This window comes from Phoxinus phoxinus (assembly GCF_949152265.1).
Source record: "Phoxinus phoxinus genome assembly, chromosome: 25".
NCBI classification, from domain to species: domain Eukaryota; kingdom Metazoa; phylum Chordata; class Actinopteri; order Cypriniformes; family Leuciscidae; genus Phoxinus; species Phoxinus phoxinus.
This window is the reverse complement of record NC_136900.1, coordinates 22112457-22138914: the sequence shown is the minus strand read 5'-3', so window position 1 is coordinate 22138914 and position 26458 is coordinate 22112457. Positions and strand designations below refer to the sequence as shown.

The 26458-nt window shown below is 37.2% G+C and overlaps 1 protein-coding gene across 7 annotated transcripts in view; it reads right to left on the bottom strand.

Moving 5' to 3' along the window:
- The window catches only part of znf469 (zinc finger protein 469), a 288811-nt gene extending 263850 nt beyond the window's left edge, over positions 1 to 24961 (bottom strand). For 3 of the 7 annotated variants that reach the window (XR_013796564.1, XR_013796565.1, XM_079604121.1), the window contains exon 1: positions 24835 to 24956. The gene's annotated coding sequence lies outside the window, so the exon portion shown is untranslated. Of the gene's footprint in view, positions 1 to 10592; positions 10653 to 24834 lie in introns of those variants that run through there. The other 4 variants (XM_079604120.1, XM_079604122.1, XR_013796566.1 and 1 more) reach the window with 3 other exon arrangements.
- Between the last annotated feature and the right edge of the window lie 1497 nt (positions 24962 to 26458).

Sequence of the window (26458 nt, the reverse complement as noted above, 5' to 3'; positions counted from 1 at the left end):
TACTTCCTTTTTATTCATATTTTTTCAAACAGTTTCTTTATTTGTGAAAAATACTGTAATTATAAGAACGAACGACCAAACAAACGATATAAACGAACAAACAATAGAAACAAACAAACGATAGATAGAATGAACTAACGATTGAAACAAACAAACAATAGAAACGAACAAACGATCTATCAATAGATAGCCATCCTGCTCTCTATAGCTCCTTTCACACAGAGATTCCGGAAAATACACGGATAATGTGTCACAGGATTTGTCCCGGGATCGTTTGATTTTGGCTCATTCACCGGAATCTGTGAGTGCGTTCACACACATCCCGTAAAGACACGTGACGTCAGGATGTGACGTGTAACGTACGCAAAGAAAACACTGATTCGGTTGTACACTAGCGCATCGCGTACCGTTCCACAAAGCTGGCGAACGATCTCAGCTTCAGCGCGGATAGTAAGGAGCTCCCTGGTCTCTGCTTCACTCCAGTTTGCAGACATTTTTTCGTTCTTTTTTTTTTTGATGACGAACACAAACTTTCTTCTAAGAGCAACAGAGTCGCACGACGTTAACTACGTCATTACGATGGCACGTGAGTCATCACTACGACACACCCCTTACGGCATTGGTCCTGGCTTTTGTTCACACAGGGCGCGTTTCGGGACTGATCCCGGAAATGTTACTAGGTCCCCATCCCGGCATCGATCCCGGCATCAATCCCAGTACGTGTTTGCGTTCACAGAAGGCACTCTAGCAGTTTTACGGCAATTTTCCCGGGATCAACGCGCTGTGTGAAAGGAGCTTAAGACATCGGCATCGCCCATCAAAAAAACAATATTTGGTCAACCACTAAAAAGAACCAGCTCATAATAAGTGTAATTTGATCAGGATTCAGACTACACTGGTCATGCCGTATGTTTCTGCTTCCCTTAAAAAGAACCAGCTCATAAGAGCCATCTGTTCACTTAGCATTTGATGGTTAGCAGTTCTACATGGACAGAGGAATGCACGTTTGAAAACAACTAATGAAACCGAAAGTCATGAAAATCATACAGTTTGGAAGACGGAAAAAGTTCTGCATCTCAGTTTGCATCAGTAAATACGTTCACACCACCTGCACACACTTTTGACAATGCAAATGAACTCCTCTGGGAGTGTGAGCAAACAGGCGCCACAAGTGGCCAAGTAATGAACTGAGGAGAATTATTTAAAGCTCTGCTTTTATTTCACCACATTAAGAATAATTTTACATCCTTATATATAGAGTTAAGCACTAAAATCAGACAATCATCATTCAAAGTTTATAAAATTGCCTGTGAATTTAAGCAATAGCTCACTTGTCTCTGGAAATATCTTTTTAAAGCTGTCTGTACGAGACAGATGACAGTGTACAGCCACATGTGCTGTAGCACTGCACAACATTACACAGAAACGGGCCGTCTGTCCCACTTAACCCTGACCCCCATCGAAATGATAACCCCGTCTCTGGCCTTCCCAAGTCTGTGTTTAGACAAAATCAGTTGGACACGATCTGAACAAGGCTATGAAGAAGCAAGAGCAACGAGTTTTCTTTATAAAACTGTCCTCTGAAAAGTCGTGGGACTGTGTAAAAAGCAGGGCTACTGGGAAACAATTGAAGAATAGCTAAAAGTAAGCAGACTGAGGGTCTTCCAATAATGAATAAAGAGCACAAAGCCCCAAAATAGACATCTGCCCCATTATAGGACCTAGAACTGAGCAGATCCTCTGGTTGATAGGTCAGAGTAGGAATGGAAACGAGTTTTTATTTATTCACTCATTTATATACACCATACACCCAGAGGGATGTGATATCGGATGCCAAAGTTTTACTGTACTCGATAAACAGCAACATTGCAGCATGCAGCCGGGAATGCGGCACAACACTTGGAGAGGATCAGGGCATTAATGCAGGCACTCGACCCACAGGGGAGAAAAAACTGTTTTTGCAATTCCACTTTGTGCCACTGCAAGTATTCTGAGCTATGAAAGATCAACCCATATGAGCAACAAAACTTTCCTGTGGGAAGGTGGACGACCAGGTGATGAAGAGAGTGTTGAGAGGGAAAAGGAGACAACCTGAGATATAGGCAGCGGCAGACAGTCAGCGCATGTTTTGAGGTCAGTTCTGGCCAGAGGGGTTTTGTCAAAGGCTTGTATCTGGGCACCAGTGTATCATCAGTCAGGGCAGACATTACTGCTAAAAGTCATTATTACTGCCAGGCTGCAAATCCCATGTTCCTCAGCTGTTTGATTCCATCTGGAAAGAAACCAGCTGGACAGTCCACATCATTTATCAATCGTCTAGTCTGCTGAAGAGGAAGTTCTGCTGTGCACTTTGGATTGGCTCTAGAGCATGCAACAGTGTTATCAAAGAACAACAGTGAGAAAAGAGACGGAGATACGACAAGAAGTGGGGCAAAAGAGGACAAACTAAAGTAAGACAGAGTAAGAATCCCATAGTAACAATGGAGGGGCTAGAGTCATATCTTGAGAGTATAGACCTGAATATCTTGATAGTGATAATAATAATAAATCACCTAGCAACAATCCCGAACACCATAGCAGCAACCACATAACAACATGATAAAAAGCAATTAAAACATCTTCCTGTAGTCAATAGTTGTATCCCTTAAAATCATCAAAATTAAATATTTAAACGTTTTTTCCTTGAAAACAATTTCTTTATGCCTTAAAGACCCACTGAAGTGCCTTGGAACGCGCAGCTTTGTTTGATGCGTTGACGTAATTTCCACTGAAACAGGAAGCTAAGGCCGGACATATTGAATGGCTCCTCCCCCTTTTCAAATCGCCAATAGCGTTTAGTTTACCTCACAGACTACAAAGTCGTAATTGACAGCGCCATGGAAGCGAATCCGAGTGCTGATGATACGTTGGATTCAATAGTAGAGTTGTAAATAAATTCTAGTCATTTCATTCCTAACCAACGTACAGTTGCAAAACGGAATAAAACTCGAGCGTTTGAGCAACCGAACACACATCTCCAACCAGTGGCGTAATTTTGTTTTAAAAAGTGGGTGGGACAGGTGTGTGGTGGAGGAGGTTGCTATACAATGCTAAGATATATGTACAATATGTACAATACCTATTTTCAGAAAATATAACATTACGATGTCCAGAAATGAATTTCAATAGTACACTGGGTTTAATGTGCCATTTAATGAGATCAACTAGCCTAATATTGTTAGTGCCGAGAATTTTCACGCAAATAAATCCATAGATCCGCGAATGAAGCATGTGTACTTTAATGGTCTAGCGGCAGAACTTTTTCCAAGCGTGTCAGAGGTTCTGGGTTCTAATCTGCACTCGTATAGGTTTTTTTTTTTCCCAGAATAGTCCTTTTTTTGCTCTAATTCGCCAACGAAAATAGTTCCAAACAAAGATGCAACAGAACCGCTGTGCATCTCTGAGCAACACCGGTGATACGTCCTGAATGAATCAGCATTTTTAAACAAATCAGTTGAATAAATGATTCAATGACTTCATTAGGACAATGACTTGCCGCCACCTACTGGCAGTTTTAGCTTTATATGTAATGCATTTCTTGCTTTTTTTAATCCTATATCAATATTTCAAAATATTTGTTAATCTTATAGCATTATTTATGCATTTGTAATTGCAGTGCAAAGATCTGAATGGTGCTTCAGATGCAGCTTCTGTGCCACTTCTGCCGTGCAAAAATTGAGTTTGTTGATATTGATTCCATTTGATTATCAACAGCTTATAAATGTCTTATTCTAAATTAGCCTAATGTATTGATTAAACGTAAGAATTTGACAAAAGATGATGCATACATCTAATAAGGGTAGAAAACCTCTCCTGGAAATCAGTTTAAGGGGCTAATTTTGCCTCATAATAGGGATGCACCAAATGTTTAGCTACCAAAAATTGTTAGTTGCGTCCCTAAAGATTCTGCAGGTGTTCCTTGATGGGGGAAAAGGAACCATCAAGCCCAGTTAAAGCAAAAATAACTATATTGTGATTGTTATCGTGAAATAAAATGACTCATATTCATGATATAAAATGCCACCACCGTACAGATTATGAAGAATATAAATAGCTTTGGAAGTCCAGCTAAGTTACCAGCACAGAAACACACTCAGCAAAATATTGTCTAATTATCGTGATTGACAAAATCCCAGGAAATATCTTAAACACTGTTTTTTGTCAATATCACACACCCCTACTACATCTATATATTATGGTTTTGAAAAGTGATGAAGTGTATTCCCACTTCCCGGCATGAAAATAAACGAGCAGAGGAGCAGGGGTTGAGCTGCGGGTTTGTGTACGACAGAGTTTTGCGGGTAATCCATCATAACGCCGTCATGTTGCATACTTTGAGGTGGCTGTATGGGGATGTATTTAGAGCTGTAAAACAACCCAGAGGCCAGATCTACAACAGCGTCACAGTAAAGCGGCAAGAGGGAGATGCTGGGAACAATTACAGTACGGTAGTCTGGTTCTATATGCCAGCATGTATACAGAGGAAAATCGTGCACAGGTGGAATCTATAAAGCCAGAAATGCTTGCTAACCATTTATATGAATGGAGGATTCATAAAAAAAATGAATACACTGTAATTTAATCACCCTCATGTTGTTTCAAAACCATTTGACTTTTCATGGAGCATAAAAGGTGTGTTCTGAAGAACACTTCATTTCAATATAATGAAAGTCAATGGGGAACGGTGCTGTCAAACTTCAAAAGAAAGCAAAAACAGCATAAAATAGTAATAAAAGAGGTCAGTGTGATTCATGAACTATGAATATGACTGGATCAGTGGGGTATGAGATTCATGAATGAATCACTCATGAAGTGATTCATTGGAATGTTCTGACACACGAAAATGATGCATTGATGAATCAGACATCATTACTTTTCTCATGAAGTCCAACAGAAAGTGCCGAGGCGAGTAAGATTTTCATTAAATAATAGTTTTTTTGTAACACAAAACTTGCACAACTCAATTGGAGCCATTTTATGATGCTTTTAGTGTAATTCTTTAGGCTTGAGAGATCCAGTACCCTTTCATTGTAATCATATATTTCACAGAAGAGTGGTTTGGATAAATAATGACACAATTTACATTTTTGGGGGTGAACTATTCCTTTAAGGTCACATTTTTTCTGTTAGCGTTTTAGAAGTTTAATGAATTTTAGCAAGCACATAAACAACCCCCATTCACTTTTGGTTTGTCCTTTTCCACCCTTTTCCTTTTTGCCATTCCCGTTTGTTTTAAATCAATATGCAATCGCAGCAAAAGGCTGTTTGCATTAGAAGTGTTGTTTAGATTTTCAGGCGAGCCACTGACATCACCGGAACGAGGGTCTTGTGACCACATTTTGGACTCTTTAAAACAATAGGAAACAGTCCATTCTGTCGGCCATTTAATGTGAAAGGGGATTTTGCGGCTTGCTTTAGTGTTTGATGAAATGTAGACATGCTCATTTGCACTTGAAGCTGTTCCTGATTTTGAAGACTTGCTCTGAGTCATATGAACATGGTGGATTGATTACGAAAATGCTGCAGACAATGATGTTTAAATTGTATTCTCTAGCTCAATGACACTGCTTTTGTCTAGTCTAGCAACGCCTAACAAAGCCTGATGTAACGGTTGACTGTCCTGGAGGCAGCTGTACAGACTCCAAAGTTTTGCTCTTACTTTGCACAATGAGATTTGTTGTAGAAATTCAAAAACACAACGCAGCAGTTGATTTGCTGGTTCATCGCATCTTTACTGACCTGAACTTGCGCTTTCACAGTGTCTGCACTGTAATTGCTGGAGAGCATCGTGTTTTTGAGGATCTTGAGGCCTTGAACCTTAGCACACATTAGTTTTATGATCTCTTAATGAACTTTTTGAAGCGTGAGTGTCAGTTGCGTAGGGACAGAAATCACTCAGATTTTATATATTTTTTTCTTTTTTGGGTGAACTAGTTATCTCTTCAAAGTGGCAGACGACAAAAGCTGCAGCGTGCACGATGAAAAAGATATTGCACATTCATGTGGACACTAATATAGTTCTCGTTCTTGGTGTGAACGTAGGGCCCAATAATTTCTGCAATCACGGAATTGGCAAATTACCGCGGAATCTTGTGTGATTAACACGGAATTTTGCATATTTGGAATGAATTCTGTTTTTGTGTGGGAGAAGAACGTATGTCTGGGGGAAATGCAGACCGGGGGAAGCAAATCTGGGCGACACAACCCCTCCTGTCATTTCTGATCGGGGGATCGCTTCAGTCGATTTAACCTGATTTCTATGGCTGAATGAGGGCTTAATTAAATGATAAGCCATGCCCATTCTGGCGGGCTCTGGCGCGAAGTGGCCTGATTGGTTCGCGCGTCTGAGCCGCCTCGCCATAGGTTCGTGCAGTTGCCAAAGCACAGCCAATGGCCGACGCTCAGCAAACACAGCTGCACTGCGTTTTAACCAGTTAATATAACCATTCATATTTTTAAGCTCATGAGCATTAATATTTTGTTGTTACTTGGAAGTACGAGTGCAGTGTTATGTTGCATCATGCAGTATTTGTCCTGAAAAGTACTGATTAAATGTGATGTTTGTCACTTCAATAAATTTAAGGTCATTAATTTTAATAATTAACATTAAAAGCACACTCTTTTTACGACTAACATAACAGTAAAGGGTAAAAAAAAAAAACGGAATTCCCAAAAATAAAAAACGGAATTTGGGAAAAAATAAAACGGATTTTATAGGGCTCTTAAAACAAACTAATTGTTTGAATCATTCTAATGAGTCATTTATTAAATTAACTCCCTGAATGAGTCAGAGCATTCCTGAATCAACATCTGACTCAAACCATAAGATTTCACTACTTTCAGTGAAATTATGAGTAGTAAAGTAAAGATGAAATTAAACACATACATTACTGTTACATACATACAGTAATGTTGGTAACACTTTACAATAAGGTTCATTAGTTAACATTAGTTAACTACATTAGTTAACGTTAACTAATAATGAACTACACTTATACAGCATTTATTCATCTTTGTTAATGTTAACTTCAACATTTACTAATACTTTATTAAAATCTTGTTAACATGAGTTAATGCACTGTGAACTAACATGAACAAACAATGAACAGCTTTATTCATATTAACTAACATTAACAAAGATTAATAAATACTGTAATAAATGTATTGCTCATTGTTAGTTCATGTTAGTTAATACATTAACTAATGTTTAATAAATGAACCTTATTGTAAAGTGTTACCGTAATGTTTAAGATATGCTTTTGCACCATGGCTTGGTGATAAATTCAGATTTTATTTTTTTTAAACAGATGCATGATTAATTGCACTTTTAATACTGCATAGGCAGCCCTAATTTCACATATATCATGTGTGTAAGCAAGCAGTGCATCTGTGTATTTATCACGTAATGGTCCCCTTGCTAAAAGCATCCTTTAAATGCATCTGTCTTGCATCAGCACACATTAGCGGATACATGTGCCAAGAAGCAGGCAGAAACGCTGTAGCTGCTTTCAATATTCTCTCCATGAAGTCGAGCTGACAGATCTTCAGTCTCACAGACTTTCGTCATCCCACCAAGAGAACACAACATCCAGAGCTCAACAACAATGACATCTAACTCGGTCAAACAAGAACATTGCCCGTTTAGATCACTGATCACCATCTGTGCAGAGAGGTTGCGGGACACAAACCATGCATGAAGCATGCTCGCATATTTTGCGCATTTGTTCATGACAGAATGCAGAATGAAGACAAATTTACTCCTTATCGAGGTACACAAACAGGTCACATAGATCGGATTGTGGATTTCCCATTTGGGAAGGAATGTGCATGATATAAAATTGGGATTTAAATGAAAAGACGATTATGTACTGTAGCATTGGGAATCACAATGAGAGAGCTCTTTTCTTCACAGAAACAATCTGCGTGCTTGAGAAATTCTCTCTTGTAAATATTTTGCTTTCCAAAAAAACAACCCTTTGAGAGAAAAAATGCTTGATATCAAGGGACTTTCCAACCCTGCAAGAACGCCATATGCTTTGTATCGTAACACACAAATCGGGAAAAATATGAATACACTACCATTCATAGTTTGTAATAATTCCGATTTTTGAATGTTTTTTAAGTCTAAAAAAGTAATATTGTGAATATTACACTTTAAAATATATTTAAAAAAAATTATACATATTAAAATGTAATTTACTCCTGTGCAGCAAAGCTAAATTTTCAGCATCATTATTACAGTCTTCAGTGTCACATGATCCTTCAAAAATAATCATTATAATGTGCTGATTTGAAGCTCAAGAAACAACAACAACTAATTATTTTTGAAAACAGTTTTTGCAGCTTAATATTTTTGTGGAAACCGTCCCAGATGGATAGTAGTGTATATATAGTGTATATGTAGCTAAGAGACGCAATAACTTTATTTGATGAACAGATTGAACTTAGACTTTTATTCACATAAACATTCATCAACGCACACATCAGTGTGATAAATGGAAGCTCAAGTATGTTCACTGACGCGCGAGAACCAATGAGCTTCATTCTCGTGTTACGCAGCACGTTTGAGCTTCGGCGAGAACCAATGAGGTTCATTCTCGTGTTACGCAGCACGTTTGAGCTTCAGCAAGAGCCAATGAGGTTCATTCTCGTGTTACGCAGCACGTTTGAGCTTCAGCAAGAGCCAATGAGGTTCATTCTCGTGTTACTCAGCACGTTTGAGCTTCAGCAAGGACCAATGAGGTTCATTCTCGTGTTACTCAGCACGTTTGAGCTTCAGCAAGGACCAATGAGGTTCATTCTCGTGCGAGTTCATTAATGTGTGAATAAAAGCCTAAATTCAGTCTGTTCATCATATAAAGTGGTCTTGTCTCTTCAGAAAATCTGGACTAAACCGCTCAATTTATATGGATTAGTTTTACGATCTCGTTATGAACTTTTTGAAGTGTCAAAGTTGCGTTGCGTAGCTGTCAATGGAGGGACAGAAATCACTCAGATTTCTTTAAAAATATCTTCATTTGTGTTCCGAAGATGAACGAAAGACTTAGCTAACGTTCCGGGTTTGGAACGACATAGAGTGAGTAACGGTAGTGACAGAATTTTAATTTTTCAATGAACTAATAACGTTAACTGTTAAAGGGGTCATGACATGGGTTTTTTATTTTATTATTATGTTCCCTTAGGTGCAATTATAGTATTACTATAGTTTTTTTTACAAAAAACTTTTAAAATGTAGTGATTTATGACCTTTTCCCACCCTGTTTCTCATCCTCTGATTCAAACAGTCTGTTTTGGGGGTGTTTCCCCTTTAAGAGTTCAGTGTTAACGCCCACTGTTATGATTGGCTAACGTCAGTGCCTATGCATCAATTATTAACGCCCCCAGCCAGAACATTTGCGGATTCAGCGTATTTAAAAAGTAGTTTAAAGTTTGAAATACATTACTTACAGTTTGCGTCGTCGTTGTTGAGCCCAGAATAGTCGGCACGGACTTATCTTTGAGCAACAGTTTTCTGGCAAAGCCAGCATCATTTTGGGATTTGTTCTCAAAACAGTCATCCTTCAAATGTATAGAACAAACGCTTAAATTAACACTGCCGTGACTGGGACGTCCGCAAAAAATAAAGTGCATCCATTTTTCCCTGACGACTGGATCTTTCGCAGCGTATTCAAAGATGTTGTTTGTCCACAGCCAGGAACAGCACATCTGCGTGGCATCGTAATTTCCCTGTACACAGACCCACTCGCTGTCCGTCGACTGAACTGAGGCGCGCGGGCGCGACAATGATACGAAATGAGCGTAGTTGTCTTGCGCTTTAAGCGTAGTTGTCTTGCGCTTTAAGCGTAGTTGTCTTGCGCTGGAGGCGGTCATATATGCAAACGCTGGTACGTCACTTCGTACCGTGACGTCACTTCTTACCATGGATCCAGAACGAGCTGTATTTAGAGCTTGATTAAATAAATTATTTGTTTATAATGGGGAGGACGTCTTAAGCTATGAAACTTGCAGGACGTTTTAATGGTACAAAGACCTTTTATATACCAAAAGATCAAGGCAAATTTGGTTTCTCATGTCATGACCCCTTTAACGTTACCCTTAAAGGCAGTGTATGTGCTTTCACATCAGCCTACAATTAATATACCTAAATATAATTATTTAACTAAATACCTTTACAAATACAAATAGTAAGTTAAATCACTTATACCGTTTATTTTAAGGCATTTATCACTATTTAACGTTACTAAACAATGACCCTGTTTGTTGATATTTACCGTACACTTTGTTCAAACAGCCACTAGGTCCATTTACATCATGTGTAAACTACAAATAATGGATTAGAAGCGAAATGTTTTTAATCCGGGTTATTTTTAAGGCAAAACGCGACCTTTTCTACACCTGAAGGATGGCGTTTATTAACGTAAGTTACAGCAAATAGCCTTTTCTTTTTTAAATGAGAGACGAACATGTGCTATCGTCCGCGACGTCATTAATATCAGCAATTAAGAATGTTTTGACAAGAATAAGGATAATGTATGATAAATAACTTTTTTTACCTAAGTGTAGCCTCCACACATCGCGTCGGTGGCGTCATCACTGCGTCCGTTAACAGGTGCACTTGGATTGGATGAGTATCATTGTTTGTTCATTGTAAATGATACGACCTTGCTTAACTTCCCTGAGCTTGTAGTTATGTATAAGTTTGCAATTTATACATAAAAAAACTTGGATTGGATGACCTGTGGGTCAATTGATTCATTCAAGTGACTCGAATCTTCTTTAGGATTCGTTAACTGATTCGTTCAGCGATTAATTATTTTCAAGAGTACGTGAGCAATAAAATTATTTAAATCATTTAACCATTATCCCTAATATGAATCAAAATAGCCTATTAACAAGAAACAAAGAAAAACACTCATTTTTCTTTTTTCAGTTTGTTAAAGTGTTTAGCCTACGTTTAGCCTATTGAGAAATACACGTCAAAGCTACATGTCATTGTTCTAATTTGATTTGTATATATATATATATATATATATATATATATATATATATATATATATATATATATAATTATTTTTTATATATATATATATATATTTTTTTTTTTTTTTTTTTTTGGAGTGTGTTCAATTACATTTTATGTTTTCTTTCTGTTTAGAGAATTGTGAAATTTCACTGGTATAGGCAGGTATGACAATCCCTAATGTAAAAATAAACATGAGTTTTGTGTTTTGCTTTTCAACCACTGAGATCCTTAACTTGGCAGTTTCTTTTTTTTTTTTTTTTACATCATCCAATCCTTTTGATGAGCAACAGCTGTAAGTCCACTGTAAGTGTGGACATACCAGCACAAATGAAAAATCCTTTGGCCAAAATACCTGGTGGTCTGATTATCCACCCTGGCATCCGCCCCAAAATATTTCTTTTTGAAATGTACCAGTGTGTAAAATGATCAGCTTTTTCTGCGTACCTTCCTGCGTAATAGAAGCGCATGACATTGAAAGTAGAACTAGGCCTACATACTCTTTAAAAAAAAAAAAAAAAAGGATATAACTCCCAAAACCAACTGTGGCAACCAAACACAGTTCTTTTAGTTGTTTATTTAGGAATGAGTTTATCTAGTTTACGTGTTTGCCTGAAAACAAATTGAATATCTTTAAAGATATTATTCAAAATTCAATGACTTCATCCTCAAAGGCTCTTGTTGTATCAACATCATAAACACAACTGTTTCCAAGCAGACTGATAAAAACTGTGTCCCCTTTACTCCCAGAAGATGCGTAAAGTCAGCCAATCAGATTAAGACTTGCCAGATTGAAAAAATACTTTTCAATTTTGTGAGAAATATGCATCGGAATGTCATTGAGCTGTGTGCGGTCTGTGAATGTGCCATCTGATGTTGTAGTTACGGCATCTACCAGGCACGGGCAAACTAGTGTTTTCAAGTGTTTTTCAAAAAGTTTCTCATCCATTTGGATCCATCAGGATCCCTGTTGCAGGTTCTGTGGGGATGAGGAGGAGGACCTGATGCATTTGTTTTATTTTTGCCCATATGTGGCTAAGTTTTGGGTCAGTATACAATTATGGTTAAGGTCTATGGATATTGTTTTGCAAATCACACCTCAGAATGTTTTGTTATGTGTCTTTGAGGGTAAATGCATACACTTTTTGAACATGATTATTTTGATGGGTCAAATTTTTATTTTTAAAGCTAAAACTGTATCAAATTTATGTATAAAACATTTTAGGAATAGAGTATTTCATCAAATATATGCTGGAAACAATTATAACAGGAAATAACAACAGAATAACTGAGCATGAAAATAAATGGAATGTCTGCTTACTTGAGTTAGAGATATAAATATTATGTGTACTTTCTTAAAGATGCGCCATGTGTCATGGCATATATGTTTTGCTAATTCTGTGGTATTTTGTTTATTGATTTTTGATTGGTATTATTGATTTATTTACTTTTTTAATTTGTTCTTATGTTATTCGGTTTGCCTTGTGCTTCCTTCTATTTAGATTTTTTTTGATAACACTATGAATGTGTGTGGATGATTGTGGTATGAATGCATGGAGAGGTGGGTGGGGGGTTTGAAGCTTGTCTTGTCATTTTACTCTGTAATAATAAAAAAAAAGAATAAAAAAAAAAGTTTCTCATCCATACTGAAACATCGGAAAAAGCTAAAGTCAGTTGAAGCGTAATAAAAACTTGTTACAGGGTTGAGGGATAGGGTTGTGGGTATAGGGTTAGGGCCATGGTTCTCAAACTTTTTTGGTCACGCCCCCCTTTTAAACCTTCTTGTAGCTTCATAGACTGGGTAAACCTAGCCCGATCTGCCGGCGATTTGATTTCGCCCTGCAGACCTGTACATTTATCGATCCTGCTTCCTTTCCAAATTTGCGGGAACCAATCACAAACTGGCTTATCCACCTGACGGACACGCTATTGGCGGGTTTAACACGATGACGATAGAGAAGCAACAAATCTAATTCCTTTTAACCTCTCGACGATGCTCATATGGCTTCTTTAGTTTAGCAAACTAATCGCTCGAGTGGGTGTAAATACCACTCCCTTTCACTCCACAACCTGCAAAAATCTCTCGATGCCATTGCTGCTTCTGCAATCTGCAAACCGCTGATCAACAGTGTTGCCAACTATTTTCAGAGGAAAGTAGCTAACGCCTTCCCTAAAAGTCGCTAAATGTCGCTAGATGACGTCATACGTCATTAGCATATTCATGACGTCATCGCGTCGTACTTGCGTTCTGCTTGCCTAATGTGTTTTCTCTCTAAATTAATGCTCACATAGGCCTACTGTATTTAATATATTGTAATATAATATAATATAGCCAAATGAAAAATAAAGCTGTTCTCATTTCCTATAGCCTATATTTTTTTGTCAGACAATAGGCTAGAACGACTATGATATAGGTCTAGTGAATGACAAAAAAAAAAAAAAATTAGCCTATGGGCATATGTGGAAAATTATCTGAATTGAGAGTTCGGGAACCGGATGAACTAAGCTCTGTGATATTAGTGATAGTCTATTAAGTAATAAGCACAAGAAAGAAAGGAACTTAAAATGGTCCAACTAAATTCTTTAAATAAAAACCCAAAGAAAAGCAGATAAGTGATAAGTCTGTGGAAAAACACTGCTCATTCACGTCTGTCAGCAGCCGTGCGCTCAACAGTGTAGACGCAGCTACAGTGAGTGACGGCAGGGAGAAAGCAAAAAAGTCGGGGTCTGAAAAGTCGCTAAAAATAGCAACAAAGGCTTAAGTTGGTACATGAATCCCGCACATGCGCGATTCATGTGGCGGAGAGGTTAACATCTCCTGCTCTGACTGCAGCTGGGAGCGGCTGCTGCGCGAGGACTGGGCCGCCTGTGAGTGCTTTGGGACGCGGATGGGACCCACGGCAGCACCCGCTGTTGAGAAAACGATATTTGCTTTCACATCAGAGAGTCGCCAAAAGTCACCAATAACACCAGAAAAAGTCGTTAGATTTGTCGCTAGTCGCTTTTTTGAAAATGTGTCGCTAGAGGGGTCTGAATACTCGCTAAATATAGCGACAAAAGCGCTAAGTTGGCAACACTGCTGATCAATGCTCCAAACCAACACGTTTGTTTTGTACAAACTGGAGTTTTTGCGTCTGATTGGTTGAAGGACTATCCAATTGACCCTTCGCAGGGAGTTGATTGACAGGTGATCTGACCAATCATACTTCGCCATCCACCATTTTGTCCGACAAAGCAGTCAGGAGAGTTAGTAGATTAACATGGGAGGATTTGAACTTGAGAGTGTACTGACATCTTTCCGCGGTTAAAACAACATTCCTTCTGATGTTCATTCATGTTTATTTGATGCTATAAATGAACTAGAAGGAAGAGATGATCGGTTCATGAGCAGCTTTAACTGATGCTCTACAGCGATCTGTCAGACACATTAAAGAGCCACAAAACTGTATTTATTGTTTACATTTGTTTTAAAAAATGACCAAATTTGAAAGGTGTTTAATATCAAAAGTAAGCTGGTCTGTCCTGTCTGTCAGCATCATGTCAGTCTCCTCTCTGCTCCGCGATGTATATTTCACTGCGTGAGAACATGATGTGTGTGTGAGAGCGGCGTAGCTTGACGGACATATCAACAGTAACTAAAGGGGGCGGGTCTTTGCGAACGGTCAATTGCATACAGAGTCATTTGAACTCTGCCCGTTGATCGCGCCTCTTGTGCAGTAGAAATACAGTGCAGACTCCAGACTAATGTTCAATCTTAAAAGATTGAGCTTGGTCTGGTGATAGCCAGACTTGTAGCTTCACACATTAGGCCCAAAATACATTCACTCCTCCTCGCTGGACGTCTACGTCATACATCATGGCGCATCAAATTTGAATATGTGCTTATTCAGATTTCCCAAATGAGATTTGAGGAATACAATGCCAGTACAGTAGATTTCCAGTACATTCTTCCAGTGTTTTTTTTTTGTGATTCGTAGATGGAAGAAAGGGGGTTTGGAACGACATGAGGGTTGACAGAATTACATTTTTTGACCAATCTTAATACCGTGCTGCACATCAGAATAATAAAGTACAAGTAATCTTTTTGTTTAGGCTTGATTGCTCGAGGGATTATTGACGCTTCAGACTGTCTTCCCAGATTAGACTTCTGGCTCCGGTTCCTTCGCTCTCTTACATAAGCATACATACTAATTAGACCTGATTGGACTTTGAAAGGTTTGAGCCAAGAAACTGCATAATCTGTCATACAAAAAGAACAAAAATTCAGTTCATAGTCGATTGACAGTATTACATATGATTTATAGCCTTGCATAAGAGATAATCCTTTTCACAACATGCCTTGAGGTGCATTACGCTCAGGATAAATGAATTGACAGGCTACGGTGGTTCCATGAAGATAGATCAGATTTCGTACTTGGATCTTGCCCAAGGGCACTGGAGAGTGCATTTGCAAGTTAGCAACCGGTATGGAGTGTATTAACGGCGTATTAGATAGGGTTTCAAGGGCTAAGCTGTGTTTCCGGCTAATCCATAGAACTGGATGCAAAGACTTCCTTCAAAACTGCTATTTTTTATGTCTTTTTTTTATGACATTAATATACTTCCAGAACAAATAGAAGACATAAATCAGAGTTAGCATCAAAGTTATTTTAGGTCATGGGACAAAAGCTAAGACTAGATTCTGGCAAAACTCTCCAAAAATAAAATGGCACAAATTTTCCCCCGTTTGGTGGAAATCTCATAAATTTCCTTGAGAAAAAAAGCAAGATGTGCCATCGCTGCTGCCAATGAAGCTGCTTGCATTAATTTACAGCTTTCTGAGATTCCGAGTTTTTGTATCATTGAAAGAGGAGAAGCCCTCACACATGATGAGAAACATGAGACTGGCCTGGCAGCACTTCATGAGCTCGATTTGACAAAATATAGCCAGACTGAGAAAAATGAGGTCAGGACTCCCAAGTGGGAACTCGTTTTGGCTCGGTTAATGCATAAAATTCACACTTTTTCTGTCTGTTCTTCTCTCACCAGCCCTTATCAAGAGCAGAACACACATTTCGGTTATCATCAACATTATCGTCTTGGTACGAGGAACGAATACAACCCAAAGAGAAAGCTGCCAGTATCTGCACATCTACTTGTTTTGCTGGGAAAATATATATATTTAGTAGAGAATTCATGCTAATACATTTTCCTGACAATATTTAAGAAGCTTCATGAGAACTGATTTTTAAAGGTATAGTTCACCCAAAAATGAAAATCCTGAATCATTTGCTTATATGTCATTCCAAGACGGTATGACTTCTGCAGGACACAAAATAATATATTTTCATAAACGTCTCAGTGTATTGGCCATGTAACGGAAGTAAAAGTAACCACAAAAGAAAATCTTCTTTTGATCACAAAAGTAACCAAACAGTTTCTGGTCCCCACTGACTTCCATTGTATTTTTTATATATAATGAAAGTCAATGTGGACCAACAATTGTTTGGTTACCAACATTCTTCGAAATATCTTCTTTTAGATATTGTAGATATATAAAAGCATCGCTTCACTTCAGAAGGCCTTTATTAACCCCCATTACTTTTATGATGGATGGATACGCTTTTTGGAGATTCAAAAACTATCTATTCACTCCCATTATAAAGCTTGGAAGAGCCAGGATATTGTTTAATATAACTCTTATTGTGTGTATTGATTGCGTTTGAAGCGCCATCAGCGTTTCTCACAGGTTCGCGTTTAAAGTCTGTGTAGAGAGAACTGCAATGCAAATTCAACAATGAAATTGGCTCTACAGGACAATTTAGTTCAGGAACAATTTAGTTCTTTGGAAGCATCTGCCAGTTGCATGTAACTCAAGATATTCTTCAGAAAAAGTGAAGAACATCTTGAAGCACCAACCTGTTGACTCTCTTACAGCCAGCAGAAGTGAAACGAGGCTGGGAAAGGCGAGTGGAGAGATCAGCGATAAGTGATCTGACCCAGATCAACACCCCCCGGGGGTCGACCCCGCGTATCTGTCTGTCTATAACAAATGAGAGCGTGTAAGAAGCACAGAGAAATCACAAATATTTGTCCTACAAGACATTCCATTAATAATAATTAAATCACAGCAGCATACGGCTGGCAGCACACCGGCCACAACCAAACACACTCTCAAAGGAACTGTTCCCCCGGCGTGAACTTTTGGCAGTTGCGCAAATTGGCGTAACAGAGAGTCAAAATTATGAAATGTTTTAAGTGAAGCATGTCTCCTCTGCCACATCTGGCATGATCATATTTGTAACTATAACACAGATAGGGGGAAAGAAAATTAAACACAGCTTTGCCAAGCCCAGTTGAATTTTTAGTTCAAAGAAATGTGCAAATGACAGTTCTTCCTGCATTCAACAAACAAGAGAACTTTTCCCATGGAATAGCAACATGATTCCAAACAGACATGATGCTGCAAGACCCACTCTGACAAAAAAATAAAAGCATTTAGCAACTGATATATAATCAAATTGTTCGTTTTTGGCATTCTGTGATTCTCAGAGGAAAGGACTTTAGCTAATACTGACACATTATTGAATAAACCATGCCAGAATAAAAGTGTGGATGACAGTTGAGTCACAGTTTCCAAAACGTCCATTTCGCAGGTGTTTGTTTTGCCGTTCTTAAACTGATCGAAATTGGTTCGAAGTCAGAAACATGATGCAGATTTTTTGGTCTGGACCGATTAATCTGTTCAAAGATGTAATAGAAAACGTAATTTATACACACAATGGCTTATAAAAACAACTTTTCTGTGATGAGCATGTTCTTCATTTCTGAATTAAAATGAGTTCTTAAATAAAAATGTAGTACAAATAAATAAATAAATTATTTTGATGTCTTAATGAAGAAAAAAAAGCCATTAAAGAATTTGCTGAAAAGAAAGACTTATTAAGTAATTTGGAATATCATTTGTTTATTATTTCTTAGAACTTGTGTCTGCCAATCAAAGTCATGTGGTGCAACCGACAAGCAGAAATATGCAGGAAAATTAAATAATCAGGAAGTGATATCATAGAGATGACCTCAACTGACCCTCATGTGCCAAAGTCAATTAGTCTCAGAAAAAGTTAAATAATTAGACCTTTTTTAATGTCAAAGTTATTTCAAGATGTCATGTGGTGTGACTCCCCAAAATTGTAATTATATTTATGAATTAATAAATTGCGTGAATGTTTTTAGTTTTTTATTTATTTATTATTATTCTTTTGTATCATTAGTGATGGTTGTAAGACATACTAAAGGCTGGTTAGAACAGACGCATTCACAAATATGACAGTAATCCAATTACATACTGTCTAATATCTCATATTTCTTGTCCTTTTGTGTTTATATAGTGTTTCTGGTTTTGTTGAATCCCAGTGATTTCATGTTTTCTTTTCCATTGGTTTGGCTCTCACGTCTGTTATTCATTCCCGATCAGCTTTTTATCGATATTGTCACATTGACAATCACACAACAATACAGCTGATAAGAGCACGATTGGATCTGTTCTTCAGAAACGTCTCCCAAGACTATCAAGAAAGATTTAGCAGAATTCTTCCATAAGTAACCCTGATGTCTTAACTTGACCAGTGCCATATCAATAAACCCCAGTAGGTTGGCGACTGATCTCATCCCAACTTTTCTTCTGTTCCAGAAGTAGCCGAGAGCCAAAAAAGCTCTTTAATGTTTTCTGCAAATGAGGCATATAAGTGCAGTTTTATACAGTGATCTGAAGGTACAACTGCTGTACTTCTATCAAACTTTGTAGCGCACACACATTTTGCAGACACTTTAATCCGAAGCAATTAATTTTTGCCAGTGTATGGTTTTCCTGGGACTCGAACCCATGACCTTGGCGTTGCTAGCACCATATTGTAGCCTATGAACGCCTCAACGCCTTGCTGAGACAAAACAGACACTGTTCACGCTCACCTTGGCCGGATATGGTGATTATTTGTTTTGAAATGAATCGTATTAATGTTGGCTTGAGTTTTATCTCTTTCTGTTCTGTTGCGGAAAGGCCATTACAAGTTCAGGGAATAGGGCTATTTTTGAAATTTTGGAAAGCATCATGTGTCTGCCATATGTTGTTTTCATGAATTTATGAATCAAAACATTATTGGGACAAATGAGAGTGTCTGAGATAAAGTAACGAGAAATTGTTTTAAAAATGTTGTCTGCAAGTCTGCTCAAATGTACTCTTTGTATTCGGGCCCAATCATACACGGCGCAATGCAGCTCCAAGTGTTTTTTCTAGTTTGAGCCTGACGCAGTTATCATTTTCACATCCTGCGCCACATTGTTTAAATAGCAAATGCATTTGTGCCCATTTGTGCGCCCATGGGCGGCTGGTCTGAAAATGAGGTGTGTTCAGGCGCATTGTTGGCGAGTTGCTATTTTGATGAAACTGAAATAGACTGCGCCATTGACCGACTGAAACCTGGTCTAAAGTCAATGGCGCAAAACATATTTTGTTATTTAAAGATCCGTTTGCGCTCTGGAGAAGCGTTCGGTTTTTCCGCTTGCAAATTCCACCATGTAAATAGTGAATCCACCACGGTGCGTGCGCAACTTGGTTTTAAAGGGAATTGGAGATGAGACTCTGATTGGTTTATTGCACATTACGTCCAAAACACACCCATTAATCATTAAGAGAATAGGGACAACCCTTTTAGACCATGCGCCGGGTGCGCCAACCATTTTGCCCGTCGTTAAACTAGCAAAAATGGATTCGGACACGGCCTCAGTGCACTTGAGCCGTGCGCTTAAGACCATGCACTTAGATCCTTAAAATAGGGCCCTTCATGTTGAATTTGAAAAACTTTTATGTTATCCACAAACGATTATTTTTAATAACTCTAAATATGTCAGGTGGTGTAACCATCAAGTAAAAAGTCAAATATTTTCCTTACATATCTAATTTTCACACGTCATAATTTTAAAGATAATTGTGTAACTTCCCCAAAAAGGATTTTAAATATTACGGATGTCAAGCGATTCAAATCAAATTTTAATCTAATCTAAATCTAATGTGGTGATTAATCTAATTCAACGCCAATCATATTTGGCTGAGAAATGGTCCCCAAAAGATCATTTAAAGTCATTATTATGTTGCAATCGAATAGACATTACCAAAAGTAGCTTTAGAACTAAATATTTGATTTAATTCAACATAGAACTTTTAGGCTACAACGGCCATGATCTTTTTGAGAAGCTGCGTATGAATTGGTATTTAGATATTTACAGAGCATACAGTTTGGTTTCCAATATTCTTCAAAATATCTTTTATGTTCCGCAAAAGAAAGGTCATATAGGTCTGAAACGACACAAGGGTGAGTAAACATAAGTTATAAAGTTACATTTATGAGGGGGAAAAAGTCAGAATCGTGAGATAAAAAGGCGCAATTACTTTTTTGTCCTGTGACAGAAAACAAGCTTCCATATACAAGAGTAAGCCAAACTACTCAAAAAGGTTTTCTTTTCAAGAATGTCATCCTTGTTTCTGTTTTTTTCTTCTTCATTATGAAATCAAAACAAATGTATCAATTTTTACATTTATGTCACCAAATAGTTCAGAAGTCAAAAAGCATGCATAGCAACTCCATAACAACCACATACACACCAAGTTTGGGGTCAGTAAGATTTAGAAGTTTTTGAAAGAATGCTCACAAATGTATTTATTATTGGTATCAAAATAAATTTAAAAACAGAACAAAAAAATTAAATATTATTACAATTTAAAAAAAACTGTTTTCTATTTGAATATTATTTTGAAATGTAATTTATTCCTGTGATTAAAGCTGAATTTTCAGCATCATTACTCCAGTCTTCAGTCACATGATCCTTCAGAAATCAGTATAATGTGATGATTTGCTGCTCAATAAACATTTCTGATTATTATCCATGTTGAAAACGGTTGTGCATCTTAATATTTTTGTGGAAACAGTATTACTTTAGTTTTTCAGGATTCTTTGATGAATAAAAAGTTCAAAAGAACAGTTATTTGAAACAGATCCTTTGTAACATTAAAATGTATTTAATGTCAGCTTTTGATCAATTTAATGCATCCTTGCTGAATAAAAGTATAATTTTTTTATTAATGACCCCAAACTTTTGAACAGTAGTGTACCAATGGATTATGGATAATGTCTTCAGAAATCAGACTTACATTAGCAGCCCATTATTGTGCTCGTCCTTCATCTGTCGGCTGTAACTGTATACGGTCATTGCTCAATATTACACGCTTCCAGATTAATTCCATTTTTAAGGAAGGTAAATTAAGTTTTTCTTTCAGTTCTCTTGATGATCTGCACAATTCGTGCCCAAACTATTTAGTTAATGAGTATAGGGTGAGTCATTACACATCGCACATGCTTTTGGTTAGAAAACAAGTGTTAACTACAGGACATGCTGAGAGTTCTGAGGTTCAGGGCAGGTCTGGGAAAATCTTGAGACCAGCTGCTCGAACCGGATTACAAAAATGCCAAGAAAGGGTCTGGGAGAAGATCTATCATCTACTTTGTGTGTGTGTGTGTGTGTGTGTGTGTGTGTGTGTGTAGTATATACACTTTTGATCAATTTAGTGCCTTAGTATTAAGTTTAATACTAAGTATTAATAAAAAAATTACTGACCCCAATCATCTCCTGTGTGTGTGTGTGTGTGTGTGTGTGTGTGTGTGTGTGTGTGTGTGTGTGTGTGTGTGTGTGTGTGTGTGTGTGTAGTATATACACTTTTGATCAATTTAGTGCCGTAGTACTAAGTATAATACTAAGTATTAATAAAAAAATGACTGACCCCAATCATCTCCTCTTTGTGTGTGTGTGCGTGTGTGTGTGTAGTAAATACACTTTTGATCAATTTAGTGCCTTAGTATTAAGTTTAATACTAAGTATTAATAAAAAAATTACTGACCCCCATCATCTCCTCTTTGTGTGTGTGTGTGTGTGTGTGTGTGTGTGTGTGTGTGTGTGTGTGTGTGTGTGTGTGTGTGTGTGTGTGTGTGTGTGTGTGTGTGTGTGTGTGTGTGTGTGTGTGTGTGTGTGTGTGTGTGTGTGTGTGTAGTATATACACTTTTGATCAATTTAGTGCCGTAGTACTAAGTATAATACTAAGTATTAATAAAAAAAATGACTGACCCCAATCATCTCCTTTGTGTGTGTGTGTATGTGTGTGTGTGTGTAGTATATACACTTTTGACCAATTTAAGTGCCGTAGTACTAAGTATAATACTAAGTATTAATAAAAAAATTACTGACCCCAATCATCTCCTTTGTGTGTGTGTGTGTATGTGTGTGTGTGTGTGTGTGTGTGTGTATGTGTGTGTGTGTGTGTGTGTGTGTGTGTGTGTGTGTGTGTGTGTGTGTGTGTGTGTGTGTGTGTGTGTGTGTGTGTGTGTAGTATATACTGTATACACGTTTGATCAACTTAGTATAATAAGTATTAATGTGTGAACCTGATTTCACCAAGGGGAACAACATTCCAATCAACCAATCAGATTTGAGGGACAAGTTTACAGTTTATGTCAGGTTTAGGCTTACAAGAGTCTGGTCCTTCTACATCAGTGTCATTCATCTGTCACTTCCCTCTTATTTTAATGATAACTTATGGGTAGGGTTAGGTTTAGGGGGGATAGGGTTAGGATAAAAGTTTCGGACAGGAATGTTGTTCCAGGATCAACAAGAACGGGTTTAACTCGGCAAAATCATGACGTGCATTGTGTATTTGGAAGGTGGCTTGGTTAATTTTGTATCTGTTCTGTTAAAAATGGTTAACGACAGGACATTGTGTTCAGCACAGGTTTGGGAAAGTCCCAGCGTTTATTTAGGTCTGGTAAAGTTTCTCAACATGCCATGGATCTCCATCGCTCCAGCTTTCATCCACCCACACAAACCAGCCTTGATGTTTTGGCTGTACTTTTAAAACATTAAATGATGCTCATTAAAAGGATGCTAATTAATTGTTGATTCTGCACACTTTGTCGGGGTAAACAATTTTCCAAAGGCCGCATGTGTACAACACTTGACAGATTGTTCCATGGACAAAAGCAATAAAACACTTTCAGAATGAATCCAGCCACTTCCCGCATAACAACCAAAGTACTGGAAGTAAAAGAAAATCCCATTTATTTGTCCATAAGAGTTATGTTTATAAAACAATAACATATAAACCTTTAAAGACAAACCTTCCGTGAGCTCAAAGGTTATCAATATATGATATATGCTTCTGTTCAAGCCATCAGCGTTAGTTCAACTTCATTTTTAAAAAAAATTTATCAAATCAGTTCCTGGTGCAGAACTACATTACCCATGATTCCTGAAGAGAAATATCAACCAATCAAGAACTGCAAGAAAGAAAATAAGATTCCTACAGTGACCGCCACTCCCATAAAACACAGCAAATGTCTCTCAATCTCACTACACTCTCAAAATACTATATTTGAACGTGAATATTTTTTCATAAGCTTAAAATATATTGTTTCAATAACTTTAAATCAGTGGTTTTATATTTTCCATTTTTATTTGATTAGTTAATTCACAATGCAGCCCGCATTAAACAATGATAAAATGCTAATTATGAGATATTTATTATTATTATTACATCTGTATAATATAAATTATTATTATTATTAATATCATAATAATGCCATCAGGGATTATTTATACATTATTAATAATAATAATGATAGCAACAATACACAATAATATTTATCATTATTACCATCATATAATCTTCGTCATTATTATCATTACTATTATTCTAAATAATTATTTCGGTAACACTTTACAATAAGGTTCATTAGTTAACATTAGTTAACTACATTAGTTAACGTTAACTAATAATGAACTGCACTTATACAGCATTTATTCATCTTTGTTAATGTTAATTTTGACATTTACTAATACTTTATTAAAATCTTGTTAACATGAGTTAATGCACTGTGAACTAACATGAACAAACAATGAACAGCTTTATTCATATTAACTAACATTAACAAAGATTAATAAATACTGTAACAAATGTATTGTTCATGTTAGTTAATACATTAAATAATGTTTAATAAATGAACCTTATTGTAAAGTGTTACCATTATTTCTTCATTCTCCTATTTTTTTTTTGGGGGGGGGGGGGGGGTAAAAGTGGGCGTGCACTCGCTCTATTAATGGTTGTGAATGGAAATAAAGTGATTTCAAAGCGATTTCATGGAGTCTTTACAGTGTTGACAAAATGACCAAACAATCATTACGCTTTACAAAAGAAGTTTGACTTCCTTTGCAAACATTTAGGCCTACCATGGTAACCGTTCAGAAAGTTATAAGGTTACAAGTTATTAGGTATTGTTACTACTGTCAAATCAATAATTAACAGCTAGGCCTACTGGATTACGATTTCATAACATTTCTGCCATTTTAATTAGCTGATAATTACTAAAACTGAAGTAACAACTGCAGTAAATTGCGGTTATCATGTTACTATTGTAAATTGGAGTGGCTCAACATGCAGCAACATCAGTATGTTGACCAAATAATCAATCACTGAGTGCTTAAAATCTATTTTAACTTACTCATTTTCACACAAGCATTATAACTCGTTGAGGACTACAATCAAACTGTCGGAGTTACTCACGCGCTGGACGCTGTTCAATGAACCTGTCATGTTATCATATAGACTACGCATGACGCTCGCGCGCGCTTTACGTTCCTGTGACGACTCATTGGATGCGTCACGCGCTGAATATGTCTGCGGAAGGAGCGGGACTCACCCGTGGGTTAAAGTGTCGGCGCAGACGAGCGGAGAAAGCCGGAGGAGGTTCAGCCGCGGGATCCTCTGGAGCAGAAGCGCATCTCTGAGCTCTCCATCCCCGCGTCAGAGCTCAGCCCAACCAGCTCGAGCCAGTTAACCTCTCCCTGACCACAACTTCACCACCACTTGCAGTCCTAAAAAACGCTTGAGCATGCAGAAATAATATAGGCTATTATTAGGTAATAATAAAACAGTGGCCTCAAAATGTACGAATGTATCACGTGATAAAGGCACATCAGATAAGTGGGATTTATTGTAAAGAGAACAAACAAATTGTATATATTCATAATACAAAACACTATATCCTCAGATTATGAAGCTGCAGTAGTGAAATCAGACTATATGTAGGGCCTATTGGCAAGACAAACTATTTTAATGGAAAATATTTTTTTTAATATCCCCATAATATACTTTTTCAAAAACAAAACAAATCATTAATTGAATACAACATAAGTATATATACCTATATACTTATAAAAAAACATATACCTTATGCACATGGAAGTTACAGTTGTCTAATTTTTTTATGGTCAAGAAATTACTCAGAATTGTTGTATTTTCTTTCATTTTTAAAAAGTAGCTATTGCTAAATCAGGGCCAAAAAAGCACAAAAAAAAAACATTTGTAATTTTAGAAGAGATAACTTAAAATGACATTGTTACTTAACTCGCTCAAACTGCAATTTTTTGTCATTTCTTTAAAAAGAATTGGATCAGCATCAGCGGCGTCTTTTGGGAGTGTTGCTTGGTGTCTTAAATGATGTAATGATCGTTTTTAATCAGTTTTCAACGCAAGGTCTAATCATATATTAAAAGATAATGTGCACTAAATGGGTTGAGAAATCAATCGCTCATGTAGGTCATCGTGGGTACCACGTAAATTTGCGTTCTGATAAGAAGATCCTGCAAATTCACATCAGGCATGAGTCCGCGCACAAAAACATGAGCTCACTTGAATGATCATACACAGAACTTGAACCCATGGAGTCAAAAACATAAAATACACCACTGAAAAAGTCATAAAAAGTGTGACCTTGTCTCCTGTTTGCTGTGCTCGGGCCAGACTGCTCCACGTCCACGTTATCAGATCAACAAGTGTTGAATTATTTTCTTGGAGACTGACCACTTTCATGTTTTGGCTTGGAAAAATAGTTTCTCTGCATTAGATAAAAATTATAAATAAATAAAAATCAGAGTGGACATGTAGGTCAAGCCAACGAGTACATGTCGTCTTTTCATGGTTTACTTCTGTTATATAGAACTGGGGCTTGAACTCTGTAACATCTAAAAAAAAAAGTGTTGTAGTTTAGAAATAATTCTATAAAAGGGTACACCAGAGTTTCAGAAATATGTTCTGCTCAAGCTCAAACACATAAACTTTATTCATTATAATTTGATTGTTTCCATAAAATAATAACAATCCAGGATGGAAAACATGATGGAATGTAACAGGATTTAAAAAATGATAGGATTCAAGAACGGAATGTTACATTGGATTCAAAATTATACAAAATGGATTAAAAATTATATTTTAAAATGTTGGAAGGATTTTGAGTAAAACATCTGTGGAAACCACCCAGATGC